This window comes from Spermophilus citellus, assembly GCF_964194105.1.
Source record: "Spermophilus citellus genome assembly, chromosome: 12".
In the NCBI taxonomy this organism is placed as follows: domain Eukaryota; kingdom Metazoa; phylum Chordata; class Mammalia; order Rodentia; family Sciuridae; genus Spermophilus; species Spermophilus citellus.
Window position 1 is genome coordinate 102,820,936 of NC_138198.1, and position 19,114 is coordinate 102,840,049.

Genomic DNA, 19,114 nt, shown 5'->3' on the forward strand with positions numbered 1-19,114 from the left:
ATACAGTTGGATTTATTATTCTTTGTAGAAAAGAAGAAGCAGAAACCACAGGGCATCTCAATAAGGAGGTATTAGAACTTATATGATTTGAGCCTTGGTTGAATTTGCCCAATAGTGGATGCTATAAGAAAGTGGAAACAAGTCTATGATAGGGTATCTCAATAACTCTTATCTATAGTGAGAATAAGGATAAATCTGAAACTAGTAAAGAAGTAGAAGGCACTAATTTTACCCAACACAGAAGGATGTTTGGTATTTTGGAGACGGCACAGTGGCCTTATTTTGTCTATGTTTACACAAGAATTATTAGTCTACGTTTACATAAGAATCTTACTTTGTCTGACTTTATCATAGTCTCAGAGTAAGCTTGTCTGGCATTAGTATTCTTTCAGATCATTTATATCCAATAGGAAAATAATGCAGACTGGTTGTATTTTGGGATGTCAGAAGTTGCTTTTATCTTTCCTTCTCCGAATCAATTGAAACTAATTTTTTTTACCTCCTTGAATTTCAAGGAAACTCAGAAAACAGCAATAATGACACATAGCTCGTTGTCAGGAATCAGGATTCTTGTGCAAATGCTTTGTCAGCTCCAAGTTGGATAAATATAGAACTGCCTTGCCCGATCCTGGTCTCCAGGATCTAAACCTTATATGCTTTCTTGAATTTTCCTAGGCACTGTTAGGATATCATCCTACAGAAGAGAATTCTTACCTGAAGCTTCATAGCTTGACTTCTCTGAGGAAGCTTCTCTTGAGCTCTTCTAATAACCCTCTCTCCACAGATGGAGTCAGCCAATACTCTATACTGTTGGACAGTGAAGTATCTCTCCCACCAGCTAGAACTGAGCTGTTTTCTAAGGCAGAAACTGGCAAGTCTGAATCCATCTTCTCATATAATGCAATTGATAGTAATGACTGGTATTTATTTGGTTATTAAATAATTACAGGCTCTTCAAATCAAAACATCATTGGATGTTAAATTTGGATGACATAAAACATATTCTGCACTAAACCTCTTACTTCATACTTGAGGATATGAAGGATCAGAGAGGGGAAGATCTCCTGAACTCATTTTCTATGGTCTCTTGACCACAGTAACCCCAAACTGCATAAGCCACAAAGACACAGGATTAGGTCTGATATATTCCTTTTGCTTCTAGATCCTGACCTCAGCCAATTGAGGGTCTCTGCATTTGAGCCAATATTTTCTTTCTTTATTTCCCTTTGTATCTTAGACACAGCTTTTGATGATCCAATTATAAGGACTATAAGCTCTTCATATGACAGAACTGCCTGGAGACAAAATTCTTTTTTCATCTCAATTCAAGTAACATTTGGGAGTAACACTTGTGCAAGATGCTGAGAATGTAGAGAGGAATTAAACACAAGCTCTATTTCCAAAGAGTTTGTACTTGTACAGAAAGATGGCACATGGCAGAACCTATTGTATAGGTACAATGGGGACACGGGACAAGGGGATGTAATTCTACCTGAAGGAAAAGAGGAAGGCTTCATGAAAAACAGGCTTCTATGCTGGAATTAATCTATGTGACTAGGTCTGTGGTGCATCTAACTATCTAGATTCTCTATAGTACTTACCTCTCCCCACCTCACTTAGGGACCCAGAATCTCAAGTGATTTCTTACCATGTATTAGAATAAAGAATCATAGTCTTTTAACTGTCAGAGTGAGTTTAAGTCAATTGTCATTAGTTCCTGAAATATTTGCATTTTAGTCCAAATATTTTATATTTCGCATTTGTATTTTTCTCTCCATAAAGAGATTGTAAAAGTTCTAGGCACTTATTAATACTTCTAATTGATTAATTGACACAAATATTTTCCGATATCTCTTTTTATACTTCATGTAGCTCTTTTGCAAAAAGCTGTAGAAATCCATTTACAGATGGTCCCCAACTTATGATGGTATGAAAGAAATACACATTTGGTAGAAACTGTACTTCAAACTTTGAATTTTGATCTTTTCCCAGGTTAGCAATATGTATTGCAATATGCTCTTGAGATGTTGAGCAGCAGCAACAAACTACAGCTACCAATAAACCCCACAGTCACAGGGGTAAACAAACAGCACTCTGCAGTGTAGTGGACAGTGTTGTTGTTTTTTTTTATACAAATATTCAATAAATGGCATGAGATATTCAACATTTATTATAAAATAGGCCTTCTTCCATGCAGTTTTGACCAACTGTAGGCTAATGAAAGTGTTCTGAGTACATCTGTTTTAGTTAGCTCTTTGTTCTTTGTGACCATACAACCCAACAAGAACACCATAGAGGAGGAAGAGTTTATTTTGGCTCACAGTTTCAGAGGTTCAGTGCATGGTAGGCTAACTTCATAGCTCTAGATCTAAGGTGAGGCAGAATATCATGGTACAAGGATGCAACATTGGAAAGCTGCTCAGAACATGATGGCGCAGAGGCAGAGAGAGAGAAAGAGAAAGAAAGAGAGTGAGAGAGCTCTGCTCACCAGTGACAAAATATTAACCCCCAAAGTCATGCCCCCAGGGACTTCCTTCCTCCACCCACACCCTACCTGCCTACAGTTACCACCCAGTTAACCCATATCAGTGGAGATTCAGGGGTATACCTCATATCTAAACCATAACAACATCTAAGGTGGGCTAGGCTAAGCTATTATGCTCAGTAGGTTAAGTACATTAAAAACATTTTTAGCTTATGATACTTTCAACCTACAATGAGTTTATTGGGAATTAACCCCAACGTAAGTGGCAGGACATTCATATCTATGACCATGAAAGCCATGGGTAATGTATGGAAAGAAAAGAATTTTACTTTAGAACTGAAAATAACCATTAAAGTTGTCTAATCCAGTGACAGGAAAGAGTTTAATCCCAAGAAAAAGCTCTACCTGGTTGATGATGTCTTTCTTCAATGCAGTGTTGGGAAGGAGAAAATGTGGTGATTAAATAGCAATGTGTGCCAAGATGTCCTGACTTCATTTGTGCTACACATTTAGGGTCCTGGTGTATTCTAACCCATAAGTTTGACATAAAAACACACTAGAAACCAGAGAGAGAAAGAGACTTGCATAAAATTATACAATGTGTTAGTGAAGTAGGACAGATACCCAGTTCTCCTGATTTCAAAAACAATGATTTTTCAAATAGTTCTGTGGCTCCTAGAAGCACCTGTGAGATTCTGTGCAGCCATTGTATGGAAAATGGAGAAAATTGGCCATTGTCTATTTCAAAAGTCAGATCAAGGTAGAAATACAGTGACCATGTGGAATCTTCTTCAACCAAAGGCATTTCAAAACTCCATTCAGTTTAAAGAATTCCAGAAACTGAGGCTTGAGATTAGCTTAGAGCTCATCCAGGACAACCACCCAGCCCATGTCAGCGTCATGTCTCTAGTTCCCCTGATGACCCTAAACAAAATTTTGATACAGGCAAGATTCACATTTTTAACTCTCCTCCCTTGTCCTTTCTATATCTCCATAGCTTCCCGGGAATCTTCTCACAAACCTCCAGGAGTTCATATCATTGTGATGCTCTGGATCCAATTTAAATCTTCCACCTAGGCTCAAACCTTCCCCCGGTTGTTCCATGCATCAAGATTCCAAATTCTTATCCCAGTTGGATGTTACAGGAGAGCAATCTGAAAAGAAAAGTAGCCTCGGGTGGATGCTGACTCTGCTTGTCCTACATTTCATTTTTTCCTCTACTTCTGACCCCATCCATTCTTTTTCCTTTCCTTCCTGCAGTTCCCAAGGGAAACCCTGACAGGCACATGAGTGAGGTTAACCTGAGATTCCCTTGCAGGATGAATTTGAGGAGAAGGACTAATATCAAGGGTAAATCCTCAGATAATGAACACATTCAGAGGGCCAAGGGAATTTCCTGGGTTGGAAATAAGAGAAAGAGATTGCTTTTAGGTGTGAGACATACTGGCATAGGCCCTGCCCATGGAAATAGAGATCGGAAGTAAATTGCATTTGTTTGAAAACAAGAGCTGAGACTAGAGGCTTTTGTGCTTTGTCTTAAACCACTAGGATCTAACCCACTGCCCTGAAAAGAAAAGTCAGAGCACAGGGGAGCCCCACAGACCTGCTCCTCTGCTCTTCCCTCCTCCAGCAGTGGGTGATTCCCCCTTCAAGGTGAAGAGCATCAGTGGCCTGCAGAGCGCCTACCCAGGACCAACCTGGGAATCCATGAACAAATTCTCTTGCTGTAAAAAAAAAAAAAAAATGGATCAAAACTTTACACTCCAAAGAGCTTCCTGGTTCTCGGATTTCCTATTCCCTTAGTGGTAATCAGCCCACCCATATCATAAGGGAACCATTCCCCCTTTCTTGGATCTTCAGGGAATGCCCCAAATTGTCCCCCCAACATGCCTTAACCTATCTCTAAAGAAAGGCAGGGATTTGGGAATGACTATTAGGCACTGCTGCCCTCTGCTGGGTGGTATGTAGCCTACTACCCCCACAAGGTGCTCTTTCCTGTCCATCCTGGGCCCACCCAACCCCCAGCTGCCCAAGAGCTGCCCCTGTGTTACCCCTATGGCAATGTGTCTCGAGTGTCTTATTGCAAGCAGAAAAATCCCAGGGAAACCGAGAACCCAGGAGGGTGTTTGCGAGTCTGCAGAAAGATATGCATATGAACATAAACCCAAATGACCAGTTGCCCCTAATTAGGTGTAAGCACACTATGACCTTCATCAAGACGGCTCAGCTGAAAACCTTGCCCAGGTTCCCAGCATTAGGATACCTTCAAACAAAGGTACCCTAATGAACGGGGCTCCTCCTGCCTTTTATTATTGATGAGCTAAAATGCAGAAGCAAAATGGGAATAATTGGATGGCAGGAGAACATCAGGATATTGTAATTGTTCTCCTCAGAGATGAAAAGGGAAGCTGAAAAACATCTGCACACTGAAATCTGCTCCGATACACTAAGTGGGCCAAGAAAACCTGCAACCACGAAGTGGGGCTAATTTACTGCTCTAATCACCAGCATCCAATCTGAAGCCAGACATTATCTTAAAGTACACACCAGTTCCAGGTGGTGCACAGCAAATGTTTGATTAGCGCTACCAAATTTCCCGCAACTTGATAATGCTTCTGAGCATGCAGGAATCACAGGGCTGCCTACTGACCAGGCTGGGTCGCTGCTGGCTCCACAGCATGGCATTTGCCTTTGGTCACAACCTTCCTAAGAAACAGAGCCCAGTCCCTCTTCCCAGGGTGCTGAGATGCTGTGTTCAAACAGACTAAGAAACCTAGTAGGGACAAAAGGAGGTGGATTTAGAAGAAAATAAAGAACAGGTTGTTTCCCGTAAGGCTTGGAAATAAAATAGAGACTGGGGACTTAGAGCCCCCCCCCCCAAATAGCTTCTCCACAATATGTGACAGGTACTGGATATTTTATATGTCATTAATTCTCATATAACAGCACACAGTTTCTATTTTGCTGGGAAAGAACTGAGGTTGAAGTGACTCTCCCAACCTGTCTTAGTTAAAAAAAAAATTATTATGGAGCCATGATTTGAATCTAGGACTTGCCTTAAAAACTTTCAAAGTGTGTGATTCTAAAATTCTAGGCATTCGAATGAGACAATACAGATGTTGGGGTGTTCTTAGCATCACACAGAAAAGTAAGAGGGAAATCGCAGGTCAGTCAGTGGCATCGGAAAAGATGAAAATAAAGTAGGCTTCAGTAGCCAAGGCCTCCACTGAGCCCATCCGTGTCCCCAGGACAGTGGGAAGTACAGCTAGTGAAGAAGCAGCAGGCCTGCAGGAGCTCAGGGCCTCTTTGAAGGAGAGGACAGAAGGGCAGCAATGTGAATGGCTAGAGGGCTCAGAGTTGAGAGGTGTCTCTGACGCACAGGCATGATTTCTGATCAGCAGAGAAAAGCGCATTCGCCAAATAGTGGAGGCGAAAGTGATGGCGGTAAGTTCTTGCGGGTAAATGAGAAGGCCCAGATGAGGAGCTACATCTGTCTAGCTGGAGTTGGTTCAAAAATTGCAGCTGGAAACTACTTCTGGCTGACTTCTTAAGACCCAAAATGAAGGGTCAAATATCTCATGGAAATTTCATATCTAAAACCCATGGATGGGAGAGAAGGGAGCCTCCAAAGTGGTGGGGAGAGCCCAGGCAGAGGGAGGACTGGGCGACGAGGAACTCAGTCTTAGTGACTTCTGGAAATGGAGCTGTTTCCTGCTGTATCTTCTAGAATTCAAAGATCTCAGGAGGGTCTTAGAAAACCAGAACCAACCAGTCTTGTAGTCTGAAGGCCCACGGCGCCCCCTAATGGACCAAGCATTCCCTCTGTCCCTGGCTTCCATGCCAGGATGTCTCACCTCCTTGGGTCCCAACCTGAAAAATGTTGCTTCCTGCTCCATGGCAAGTGGGCAGAGTTTCAGGAACAAGTAAATTGAGTCCTGGTCACACATACCCAGGCTCTCTCTCCACTCATCAATTGCCAAGGGGCCTGCTTTCAGAAGCACATCCACCCCATGTTTGAGATCATGGATTCTGGGCCCCGGGCTGGGTTTGAGTCTCTGCTGTGATCCCAGCTGTCTGTGGGATCTTGAACAGGTTACTTCATCTCCAGAAGCTTCTATTTTTCTAATTGTAGATTCAATGATGTTAGCACCGACCTCCCAAGGGCATTGTAAAGGTGATGGTGATGATTCATGTTAACCTTCGGCACATAACTAGGCGCGGTGACATCGCTGTGAGCACAAGCATAAGTAGCAATTTGTTATTTTATAGCATAATTTGTGATTCAAGCTGCATGACTGCCTATGAACATTCTATGAATATTAACTCTCTCCTTCCAGACCTGAGCTTAAACAGTTTCTGGAATGTGCTCATCTGAAATAATATTTTTCCCTACACTGAGCCCAACCCACTTGCTACTTCTTACATTGGACCTTCACTGACACTTTGCATACAGAGTCCATCAGCCTATCCATTGGCTGGGGCTCTGCCTGTGACCATCTCTCAGAGGGCCAGGCTAATGGAGCAGCTACTGTCTCACACTTTGCTGGTCACCGCGCATAAAGAAAAGAGAGATCTGGGTGGTCCCATACCAACACTTAAATGCTCCAACTCAGAAGTAATAACATGGCACTTAATATCATTCCTTAGCTGGAACCAGTCATTCCTTAGCATGTTCCCCAACCCAGAAGGCAGCAAATGCATCCCTACCACACCCTTGAATGGGTGACAGCTACCACATCGTGAAAAGCAAGGACACTCTCTAGTTCTCTTTATCCCATTCCCTAAGGCTACCTAGCAGAGTGTGGTATACACAGCAAGAGCCCAGAAGAAATCTTTGAATAAATGAAAGACTATATTAGTTCACACTTATTATCTCTCAATCAGTAAATTTATTTTCCCAGTCATGTCTATATTTAGATAAAAATCTCTTAAAGACTGCTGGTAGAAATGTCATGTACCCTAAGGAGAAAGCAGAAGGGATGGTTTGGGATATAGAACAGAACTTGGTTTCCTCACATCCATAGCTGTGTTTTTGAATACAGAAAGTCATATGAACTATTATGACAGTCAGTTACTGAGAAGGATAATTAGTCCTCAAGAAACCAATTGACCCATGAAATAGCTGGAGGACTATCCCAGTCTACTTGTAGGAAATGTACAAAATATGGTACATACCTTGTCCATAGGAGGGACTAAAAGAGCAGAATCCCTTATGAGGTCAGGTTATGTGGGAAGGAGGTTATTCTTGACTTGATTTTTGTTGTTTGGCTTTTTATTTGTTTTTGAACTTCTCCCCCCACCCTCTTATTGTGGTTTAGTTTCCACAAACCAGCGAAACATTTGATTTTTGTTTTGGGGGGATTGGCTTGTTTCACTTAGCATGAATCCTCTCCAGATCCATCCATTTACTGGCAAATGTCATAAAGTCAGTCTTCTTTATGGCTGAGTAATATTTCATTGTGTATATATACCACAATTTCTTTATCCATTCATCTGTTGATTCTTGACCTTATTTTTAAAGGTAATGCACATTTATGGAAGGCTAAATGGAGGAAAAAAATTCCAGATAATCTAATGCTCACCTTGCTCTTGTCTTAAAGAAACCACAGGCCTGAAGTGGGGCCTTACTTTGCTATGATTGCAGAGGAGTTTCACTCCTCAGTTCTTGACAGCAAGAGCTGTTGTAATTTTTAGAAGAGACAGAGTCCAGCCCAGTTTGGTAGCATTTTCCATCTCTGCCTGACAGCTGGGATAGTCCAGGAAAATTCTGGTCAATGGCCCAAGACTGGAAGGACTCAAGGTTAAAGATTATTCTATATTGAAATGTAGACTCTTTAACCTGTCATTTCTGCCATCTTCCTTTATATTCACCAAGAGAATGAAGACTAGGATTTCCTACCCACGTTTCTCATCCATCATGCCTACTAGAAAAGCATCCTGTGGATGGCCAAGAGGAACAAGGCACAACTTCCTCCCTGTCATCTATGGGTACAGATGGGAGGGAGGCCTCAGGTGCATACACACACATGCCTTTGTGAATGACAGAAAAGGGATTCTTATGTACCCAATTGTGGGTGGCTCCTTCCAAGAAGGCTGATGTGCCAGAAGAATCTAATGAACATTAAAAAGTATTGAATAAACAAGGGGAGACAGAATTAAGATGTTCCTATATAAATATGTGCATATCAATAGAGACATAATTTGGCATGGAGTTAACCCTTTGAGAGGCCTAATCTTTTAAATGAAAATTGTTTCTGGGTGTTTTTTTTTGGGGGGGGGTCTTAGATTGACAAATAACTGTATGTATTTAGAGGGTATGATGTGAAGCTTTGATACATGTATACATTGTGAAATGAGCAAATCAAGGTGATTGGCATATCAATCATCTCAAATAGTTATCATTTCTTGGTGTTGGAATGTGATGGTCATCATTATACAAAATGCATGTATGAAGATTTGAATTTGGGGCCAATATATCTTATATACAAACAGATATGAAAAATTGTGGTATATATGTGTATTAAGAATTGTAATGCACTTCATCCCTACTCTGTTCTTAGTTACTCTCCTTATATCAAAGAAGACATTTGGCATTTGTTTTTTAGGGATTGGCTAGATTCACTTAGCATAATCTGCTCTAATGCCATCCATTTCCCTCCAAATTCTATGATTTTGTCATTTTTTAATGCAGAGTAATACTCCATTGTGTATAAATGCCACATTTTTTTTATCCATTCATCTATTGAAGGGCATCTAGGTTTGTTCCACAGTCTTGCTATTGTGAATTGTGCTGCTATGAACATCGATGTAGCAGTGTCCCTGTAGCATGCTCTTTTTAGGTCTTTTGGGATGAGAGGTGGGAGGGAAAGGGAGAGAGAAGGGAAATTGCATGGAAATGGAAGGAGACCCTCAGGGTTATACAAAATTACATACAAGAGGAAGTGAGGGGAAAGGGAAAAATAATACAAGGGGGAGAAATGAATTACAGTAGAGGGGGTAGATAGAGAAGAGGGGAGGGGAGGGGAGGGGAGGGGGGACAGTAGAGGATAGGAAAGGCAGCAGAATACAACAGACACAAGGATGGCAATATGTAAATCAATGGAAGTGTAACTGATGTGATTCTGCAATCTGTATACGGGGTAAAAATGGGAGTTCATAACCCACTTGAATCAAAGTGTGAAATATGATATATCAAGAACTATGTAATGTTTTGAACAACCAACAATAAAAAAAGAATTGTAATGCAAAGAAAGAGTACATGTTTAATGACATAAGTTGACGTGAACATACTTTATATACAGAGATATGGGAAATTGTACTCTATATGTGTAATAAGGATTGTAATGCATTCTACTTTTGTCATGTATTTAAAAAATAAATAAATAAGTAAATAAATAAAATAAAATCCCTTCTTAAAGCTATTGTGAAATATAGGATCCATTATTATGAACTATCTTGCTAAGCAACAGAACCCCAGAACTTATTCTTCCTAACTACAACTTTTTACATGTTGACCCATGACTCCCCTTTTCCCACCCCACTATTCCTACACCTACCCACCAACCCTGCCTGCAGTAACCATCTTTCTACTCTTTACTTCTATGGGTTAGACTCTTGGCATCCACATATAAGCTTGTAAATGAGATCATGTGGCATTTATCTCTCAAAGACTGAATTATTTCACTTAGTATAGTGTCCTCTAGATTCATGCATGATGCCACCAATGACAGACTATCTTATTTTTAGAGGCTGAATAGTATTTCATTGTGTTTATATACCACACTGTTAAAAATTCATTTGTCCACCTATGGGCACAAATTGTGTACCTTGGCTATTCTGAATCATGGTACTGTGAACCTGGGAGCACAAATGTCTCTTTTTTTTACTTTCTTTTTTTTATTATTGGTTATTCAAGACATTACAAATGTCTCTTTTAACGACTGATTTCAATATCTTTGGTATGTACCAGATAATGGGATTGCTGGAGCATATGCTAATTCTTTTTTTTATTGGTTGTTCACAACATTACAAAGCTCTTGACATATCATATTTCATACATTAGATTGAAGTGGGTTATGAACCCCCAATTTTACCCCAAATGCAGATTGCAGAATCACGTCGGTTACACATCCACAATTTTACATAATGCCCTATTAGTAATTGTTGTATTCTGCTACCTTTCCTATCCCTATGAACAGAGCAGGGAGGAAGAGTAGGAAGAAAAGATTAACATTAAACAGAGACATGAGATGGGAGGGAAAGGGAGAGAAAAGGGAAATTGCATGGAAATGAAGGGAGACCCTCATTGCTATACAAAATTACATATAAGAGGTTGTGAGGGGAATGGGAAAATAAACAAGGAGAGCATATGCTAATTCTAATTTTAGTGTTTTGAGGAAGCTCCACGTTGTTTTCTAAAATGACTGCTCTTTTGCTATGCCACCAACAATGTTTAAGTGTTCCCTTTTTTATATCCTCACCAATACTTGTCTTTCATCTTTTTGTTTAATTTGTTATATATGACAGCAGAATGCACTATAATTCATATTACACATATAGAGCACATTTTTCATATCTCTGGTTGTACACAAAGTAGAGTCACACCATTCATGTCTTCTTATATACAACAAGTTTGAGGTATTATCTTGTGATTTTAATTTGCATTTCCCTGATGCTTAGAAATGTTGAGCATTTTTTTTTTACTTATCAGATGGCCATTTATCTTGTAGAAATATCTATTTGAGTCCTTTGCCATTTTTAAATAGGATTTTTTGTTTTCTTTTAATTCAGTAGTTTAAGTTCTTGGTGCATTTGGATATTAGTCATGTTTCTGATTGGGATTGGCAAATGTTTTTCCCCAATGCATAGGATTTCTCTTCACTCTATTAATTATTTCTTTTGCTATGCAGAAGTTTTTCAGTATGATGTAATTCCGATTATTTATTTTTGCTTTCATTGCCTGTGTTTGGGAGTCAGATCTAAGAAATCTATGCCCATATCAATGGAGATTTCCTCCTGTGTTTTCTTCTAGTAGTTTCATAGTTTCACATCTTACATTTATAATATCTAATCTATTTCAAGCTGATTCTAATATGAAAGCCAAATAATACTATTTTTATTCTTCTGTATGTAGACTATCGAGGAAACTGTCTTCCCCGATGTGTGCTCCTGACATCTAGGTCAAAAGGCAATTGACCATACATACCTGGGTTTATTCCTGAGCTGTCTGGATTTTTTTTGGGGGGGAGGGTATCAAAATCAAGTAAAAGTCTTTATTATCAACATTAAACCACAAAAGCCTTTAAGTTTACTGAACACCATTCTCTTTACTGTTGTTCGTATTACCATTGCTTTGGTGCTTTCATTGGTTTGTAATTCAAAGTCTTAAATTTTGCAAGTTAACCATTGTTTCGGTCATACATGGCAAATGGTGTGGCCCACAACCCATCGATTTTGGCTAACACAAGATTTACAACCTAAAGATTTTGTAGCCTTGTCTGTGACTACCCAAAATGACAATTGAGGCAAAGAGCCATCATAATTTAAAAAGTTACAGGTCCTGTTCACAGGCTAACACTGAAGTTCCAATGGCAGCCACAGATATTTTAAGTGGCAAGAAACTTGACATCATATTACCAGCATGCACCCAAATCAGGCCATTCGATTTTTAACCTATTTTAACAGAACATCTCTAATAACCCATCTGGTAAGTACTCTAAAACTAAGATACATCCCAATGGACTGTCTGTTTTTATGGCAGCACCATACTGTTTAATTACTATAGCTTTTTAACATGTTTTCAAATCCAATACTGTGATGCCTTCAGTTTTGTTCTTTTGAGTCAAGATTGCTTTCACTATCCGGGATATTTTGTGTTTCTATATGAATTTTAGCATTATTTTATGTTTCTATGAAGAAAGACATTGAGATTTTAGGAATTGCTTTGAATCTATAGGTTATTAGGGGAATATGAACATTTTAACAATATTAATTCTTTCAATCCACAAACATAGGGTATCTTTGCATTTATTTTTGTCATCTTCAGCTTCTTTCATTAATGAGATATATATGTATCTTTCATTTCCTTGGTTAAAGCTACATTTAAGTATTTTTAATGCTTTAGTAATTGAGATTGTTTGCTTAATTTCTTTTTCAGACATATAATTCTTATTGTGTGAAAATGTTGATTTTTAAAGGTTGATTTTTGTATTGTGCAATTTTATTGAATTTGTCCATCAGTTCAAACAATGCTGTGGTGGAGTATTTTGTATGTATAAGATCATATCATCAGCAAAAAAAAAAGGCAATTTCACTTTATCTTTTTCTTATTTAGATATCTTTTATTCCTTTCTTTTACTATTTTCTCTGGCCTTACAATTAATATCATAGAAATACAAAGGATCTTAAGACACTACTAAGAAGAATATATGCTAGCAACCTGGAGAACCTAGAAAAAATGGATAGATTCCTATAAACATGAAACTTTCCAAGATTGGATCATGAAGAATCCATAAATCAGAACAGTAATGAGTGTAGAGATTGAGCTAGTAATTATAAGTCTCCTAACAAAGAAAATCCCAGGACCAGATTACTTAATGACCAGGTACCACCAAACATTTAAAGAAGAATTAATACCAGTTCTTTTCAAACTCTTCCAAAAAAATTTTAAGAGGAGGGAATACCTTTAAAATTCATTTTACAAAGCCAGCATCAGCTTGATAACTAAAGCCAGATAAAGATACCACAAGAAATCTACAGACCAATATCACCGATGAACATACATGCAAAAACTCTCAACAATATACTAGCCAATTGGATTCAACAGTACATTCAAAAGATGTTCCACCATGATCAAGCAGGATTTATCCCTGGAGGGCATGTTTGGTTCAACATTGGCAAATCAGTAAATATGATTTTTCCATAATAACAGAATGAAGGACATATGATTATATCAATAGATGCAGAAAAGGTATTGATAAAATTCAGCATCTCTCAAATTGAAAAGCTTCTGCACAGCAAAGGAAACAATTAAGAGCATGAAGAGAGAGTCCACAGAATGGGAGAAGATCTTTATCACCTGCTCCTCAGATGGGGGATTAATATTCAGAATATATTAAGAACTCAACAAACCTGACAGCAAAAACAACCCAAATAATCAAATTAATAAACAGGCCAAAGAACTAAATAGGCAATTCTCAAAAGAAGAAATGCAAATGACCTACAAATATATGAAAAAAATGTTCAACATCTCTGGAAATATAGGAAATGCAAATCAAAACTACATTGAGATTTCATCTCACTCCAGTCAAAATGGCAATTATCAAGAATGCAAATAATAATAGTGTTGACAAGGATGTGGGGGACAAAGTATTATACTCATACATTGCTGATAGGACTGAAAATTAGTGCAATCTCTCTGGAAAGCAGCATGGAGATTTCTCAAAAAAAACTAGGTATAGAATCACTGTATAACCTACTATCCCACTCCAAAAGATCTAAAATCAGCATACTTTAGGGATATAGCTGCATCATTGTTTGTACCAGCACAATTCACAATAGCCAAGCCATGGAACCAATCTAGGTGCCCTTCAATAGATGCATGGATAAAAAATAAATAAAAAATAAAACATGTGATATATATATATATATATATATATATATGTATTCATATATGCATATACATATGTAAATACATATAATATATGATGGAGTTTTACTCAACCATAAAGAAGAATGAAATTATGGCATTTGCTGGTAAATGAATAGACCTGGAGACTATCATGCTAAGTGAAAGAAACTGGACCCAAAAAGTCAAAGGTTGAATGTTTCTCTGATAAGTAGAAGCTAGTACAAAATAAGAGAATCGAAGGTGGGGGGGTCCACCAAAATAGAAGAAAGATAGGTGGGCTAGATGAAGGGGTTTGAGGAGGAGAGAGGAAGTATGGGATAAGGGAAGAACAGTGGAATGAATCTGACCCAACTTTTCTATGTACATATTTGAATATACCACAACGATTCCCACCATCATGTATATCATAAGACACTAACTTAAAAAAAAAACTATAAGTCAATAGCAGAAAAACCAGTAGAGTAGAGGGAAGGGAACAGGGGGAGGGGAGGAGAAGGAAAGCGGAAATATTGGGGACTGAATTAGAGCAAATGGTATTCCATGCTTCTATAATTATGTCAAAATGAATCTTAGTGTTATGTATAACTAAAAAGAAACAATAAAAAGGAAAAAACTCTCAACAAAACAGGTATAAAAGGAGTGTTTCTCAAAAAAATAAAAATAAAAATAAAAAAAAAAAAGAGTGTTTCTTCAACCATATTTGACAACCCCACAGCCAGCATTGTGCTCTATGGGGAAAAGTCAAAGACTTCTTCTTTAAGATCAGAAGCAAAACAGGATGCCCACTCTCACCATTTCCATTCAAATCATTTTATGTGAGCCTTGATACATAGAGGAAACTGGCCATCCTAAAACTATTTGCAGGTAATCATCTTCCTGACCAGTTATTAGGCGGCTGTGACCGCTCATAGCTTGACAAGTGAAGTGGAATGTGTATGTTTGATTGCAGGGTAGGCTTTCAACTTGCTTTCTTGACAGAATTTGGTTGTTGGTTTGTTGCTTTGTAATTTTTCTTTCTCATAAATATGGGCTACAGATTCCATATACATCATTCCTTAAACCACGTAACACAGCGCTCTTTTTCCAAAAGTAATGGTCAGTCCAGCAAACCCAATAATACTTTTCCAAAAGGATTGTCTCATTCTTCATCAAATCAAATACTATTCACCAAGCACTGTTCTTCATATTCAAGTCCAGACCATTTGTGGGCATATGGAAGCATTTTTAATATAAAAGGCATGGTTCTTGCAGTGACTCTCAGACCCTAAATCAACTTAAACTAGCATTCCTCTTTCCTTGTATTAAGTTAATGGAGGAACATTGCAAAATTGTGAACTTTTAAGATTTTGCTACAAAATGTCTCCTAAATAGCTGTTCAACTAAGGAACAAAAAAGTGCTTTTATTTGAGAATATTTGCTTATAGGTGCCAAGAGCAGTACAGGCTTAGGCAATTTCAGAAAACTGGCAATGCTTGACAAGGACCTAATGGTTCTCTTATTCTTTTTTTTTTTCCTGAGCATAGTGTTCCACACTCAACCCAGGCCAAAATACCTGTAAATTAGATCCCACAACCACTCGAAGAAATAAAATTATTTTCCCCATAAAAAAGACCTCTGCATTTTGACAGATGTCCAAATTTCAAGCAAAAAGAAGCTAATTTAACATGCAGAAGACCCACCTGGATATATCCAGACCTTCTTCCTTCCTCTCAATTTTACTGTGACTCTGAAACTCCTCTAAAATAACGTAAAGGGTTTTTGTTGTTGCTGTTATTGTTGTTAAATTCCCATTGATGTTTGGGAAAGCATTTGAGAGGAGGAAAGAGGTTTTCAATAGTCCTTGAAACTGCAGAACATAGGTGATCTCCTACTCTCCCTGCACACAGAGCTGCATACATGATGGGTGGTGACATGGTACTGGGAGAATAATAAGGGCTGGCGCTGGCGTGTGCAGGTGGTACCTGTGTTTGACATGCTCCCTCGTTCTTATGCCCTAGCCCTAACCAGTGAAGATCTCATGCCGTGCCTAGGCCCTGCCTCAGGTGTTTATAGGGTTCTAAGTGGGGACAATAGAGGTCAGCTGGACAACTTGACATCCCTAAACCTCAAGCTGGGAACAGCCCTCTCCTGTGCTGCTCCTCTGTGCTCTCTTCCCCACACCCCTGGCAGTGAATTCACTCCTTCATCATTAGGCAAAAGCTCATGGAGCACCTGCTAAATGCCAGGTCGTGTTTTGTTACTGAATGGAGACCAAAACCCTAACTTCATTCATGGAACTTATATTTTATTATCTGAGAGAGAAAATAAAAACAAATGCATAAATATTCACAATGTTAGGGAAGGGGTTAGGAGGTAAGGGAGAAGGGGGAAGGGCATGATTTTAGCTGAGGTGGTCAGGTCTGAAATCTCTACCTATCATTGAATTCCCACTGGGACCAGGCACCCAAGAACTGGGTGAGACAGTAGGGATCATGTGCCCATTTCACAGATGTGGTAAGCAGCATTCAAAGAGATTAAATAACTTATCCAGAAACAGTGAAAGGAGGTACAAATCCCAGGTTCTAACTACTTTTTTGTATCACCTTCTTGGAATGAGAAAAGAGAACAGCATTCAAATCACCCAAGGCCATTTGAGGTCCCCTCAGGAACCCTAGAGCACCTCTTATGGCCTCACCAACATGCACACACACAGGCTCTTGCCTGTCTTGCCTGGCTTTATCATTTTTTCCTAAGAATTTAATTCTCTTTGAGCTATATGAATTCTCACTGCTAAATGAATCAAAGGAGGAAAATGGAAAAAACATGCGATTGAGCTGGACACAGTGGTGCACGCCTATAATCTCAGTGGCCAGGAGGCTGAGGCAGGAGGATCATGAGTTCAAAGCCAGCCTCAGCAAAAGTGAGGCACTAAGCAAGTCAGTGAGACCCTGTTCCTAAATAAAATATAAAATAGGGCTGGGGATGTGATTCAGTGGCCAAGTGCCCCTGAGTTCAACCCCTGGTACCCACCCCACACACACACACCAAAAAAAAAAAAAAGGGCTGGGGATGTGGCTCAAGCGGTAGCACGCTCGCCTGGCATGCGTGCGGCCCAGGTTCGATCCTCAGCACCACATACCAACAAAGATGTTGTGTCCGCCGAGAACTAAAAAATAAATATTAAAAAAAAAATTCTCTCTCTCTCTCTCTCTCTCTCTCTCTCTCTCTCTCTCTCTCTCTCTCTCTCTCTCCTCTCTCACTCTCTCTTAAAAAAAAAAAAAAAACACGCCTAGACTGGGTCCATGTAATATTAGTGCCAATGAAGGTCTCCTGGCTTCAGCTCAGCCTGGCAAGCAATGCACATAATGTTACTTAGTCCAGGGCTCACCAAGGACCATCGGCTGCATTTCACAGCTCTGTTTTACATGGATCGGAAAGCAACCTATTTTAAAAATATTTTCAACCCAACTGACTATTCACGTTAAGTGACATGCTCACCTGAAGAATTCACTTATCTAAATACTGAAAAAAGGATATCATGTTGTGTAACCATACACTTTATATCTGAACTTCTACATGTCTGTACACACGTTTACATGCAAATACACGTGAATAAAGCTTTTCAGTATCGCTTTGAAGTCAAAATAAACTATTAGAATTTATAATCTTTAAACAGTTGGGATTAAACTTGTTCTTTTTTAAGAGCACATTTTTTTTCTAATAATGTGAATCAAGCATTTTTTTTTTCTTTTTAAGAAAGCAGTACTAGGGCTGGGGATGTGGCTCAAGCGGTAGCGCGCTCGCCTGCGTGCAGCCCGGGTTCGATCCTCAGCACCACATACCAACAAAGATGTTGTGTCCACCGAGAACTAAAAAATAAATATTAAAAAAAATTCCCCCCCCCTCTCTCTCTCTCTCTCTCCTCTCTCACTCTCTTTAAAAAAAAAAAAAAGAAAGCAGTACTTTGTTAGTAAATGAAGACAGAGCATGGAAGATTTTTATCAGCTTCTAATGTTCTTTCTACAAAAATATTTACTTGTAAATCTCCCTGTCAGTGTCTCCCCCTTTATCTTATATGATAATATTTTTGTATCAGTTTTATCTGCTGATATATTTTAAGGCTGTTTTTATGCATATGATTTCAGCCTATAGAGAGTCCAAGAAGATAAAAACTCCAAAACATGCCTTGTTCCCCTCGACCACCCCATGCCTAAAATGTTGGCCAGGAGTTGATTCATTCCTTTGGTTGAAGCCTTGACTTCTCAGCAGCAGGTTATACTGCTCACATGCCTGGGGAGAAGTGGCCCATCAGTTGCCTTAACAGGAAAGCAGGTGCCAGTTCCTTTTCTCCATGGAAGGGGTCGTGACAATAGATCATCCCTGTGCATCATGGGAACCCAAGGTCTGGCACACAGCAACACTGGAAACCTCTAGAAGGATCACTGGCCCTAGCTAGTGGGAGTAAGCTGTTGGCAGTGACACAGCACTAGAAAGTGTCCCTGCTCCCCCACCTGGCGGGGCCTTCTCTAAGCTGCTCTTCCCCACTCTTCCCAACTAGCCCTGGGCTGCTTTGCAGACTGGAGGCACCACACTCTATGCAGGGACTACTCCCTGGTTCTCACTGTGGGCCACACACCTTCCACACATTCTCATCCTCTGAAATTCTCTCCTAAGCTCAGTGTGGTTTTATCACCCAGTTTTACAGAAGAGGAAACAGGGCTCTGAAGACTCGCCATTTGTAAGGGATGAGGGTAGAATCCACTCTCAGGTGCAAACCCTCAGCCCTTCCTCACACCATCTTCATCCACTTACCCACTTACCCACTGAAGGATTTCATCCCTTGTTTTCTTTAAAAACCTAGAAGTATAGCGCCCATTGAAGAGTCCACTGTACTGTGATATGATGCTACTTTGGTTGGCCCCAGCATTACATGGGGCCAATTATTTGCACAGTTGGATTCTTTCCATTCTCATGGCTACTTTTTCTCACTGTTATGCTGCATCCGGGGCTGTCGCAGCCAC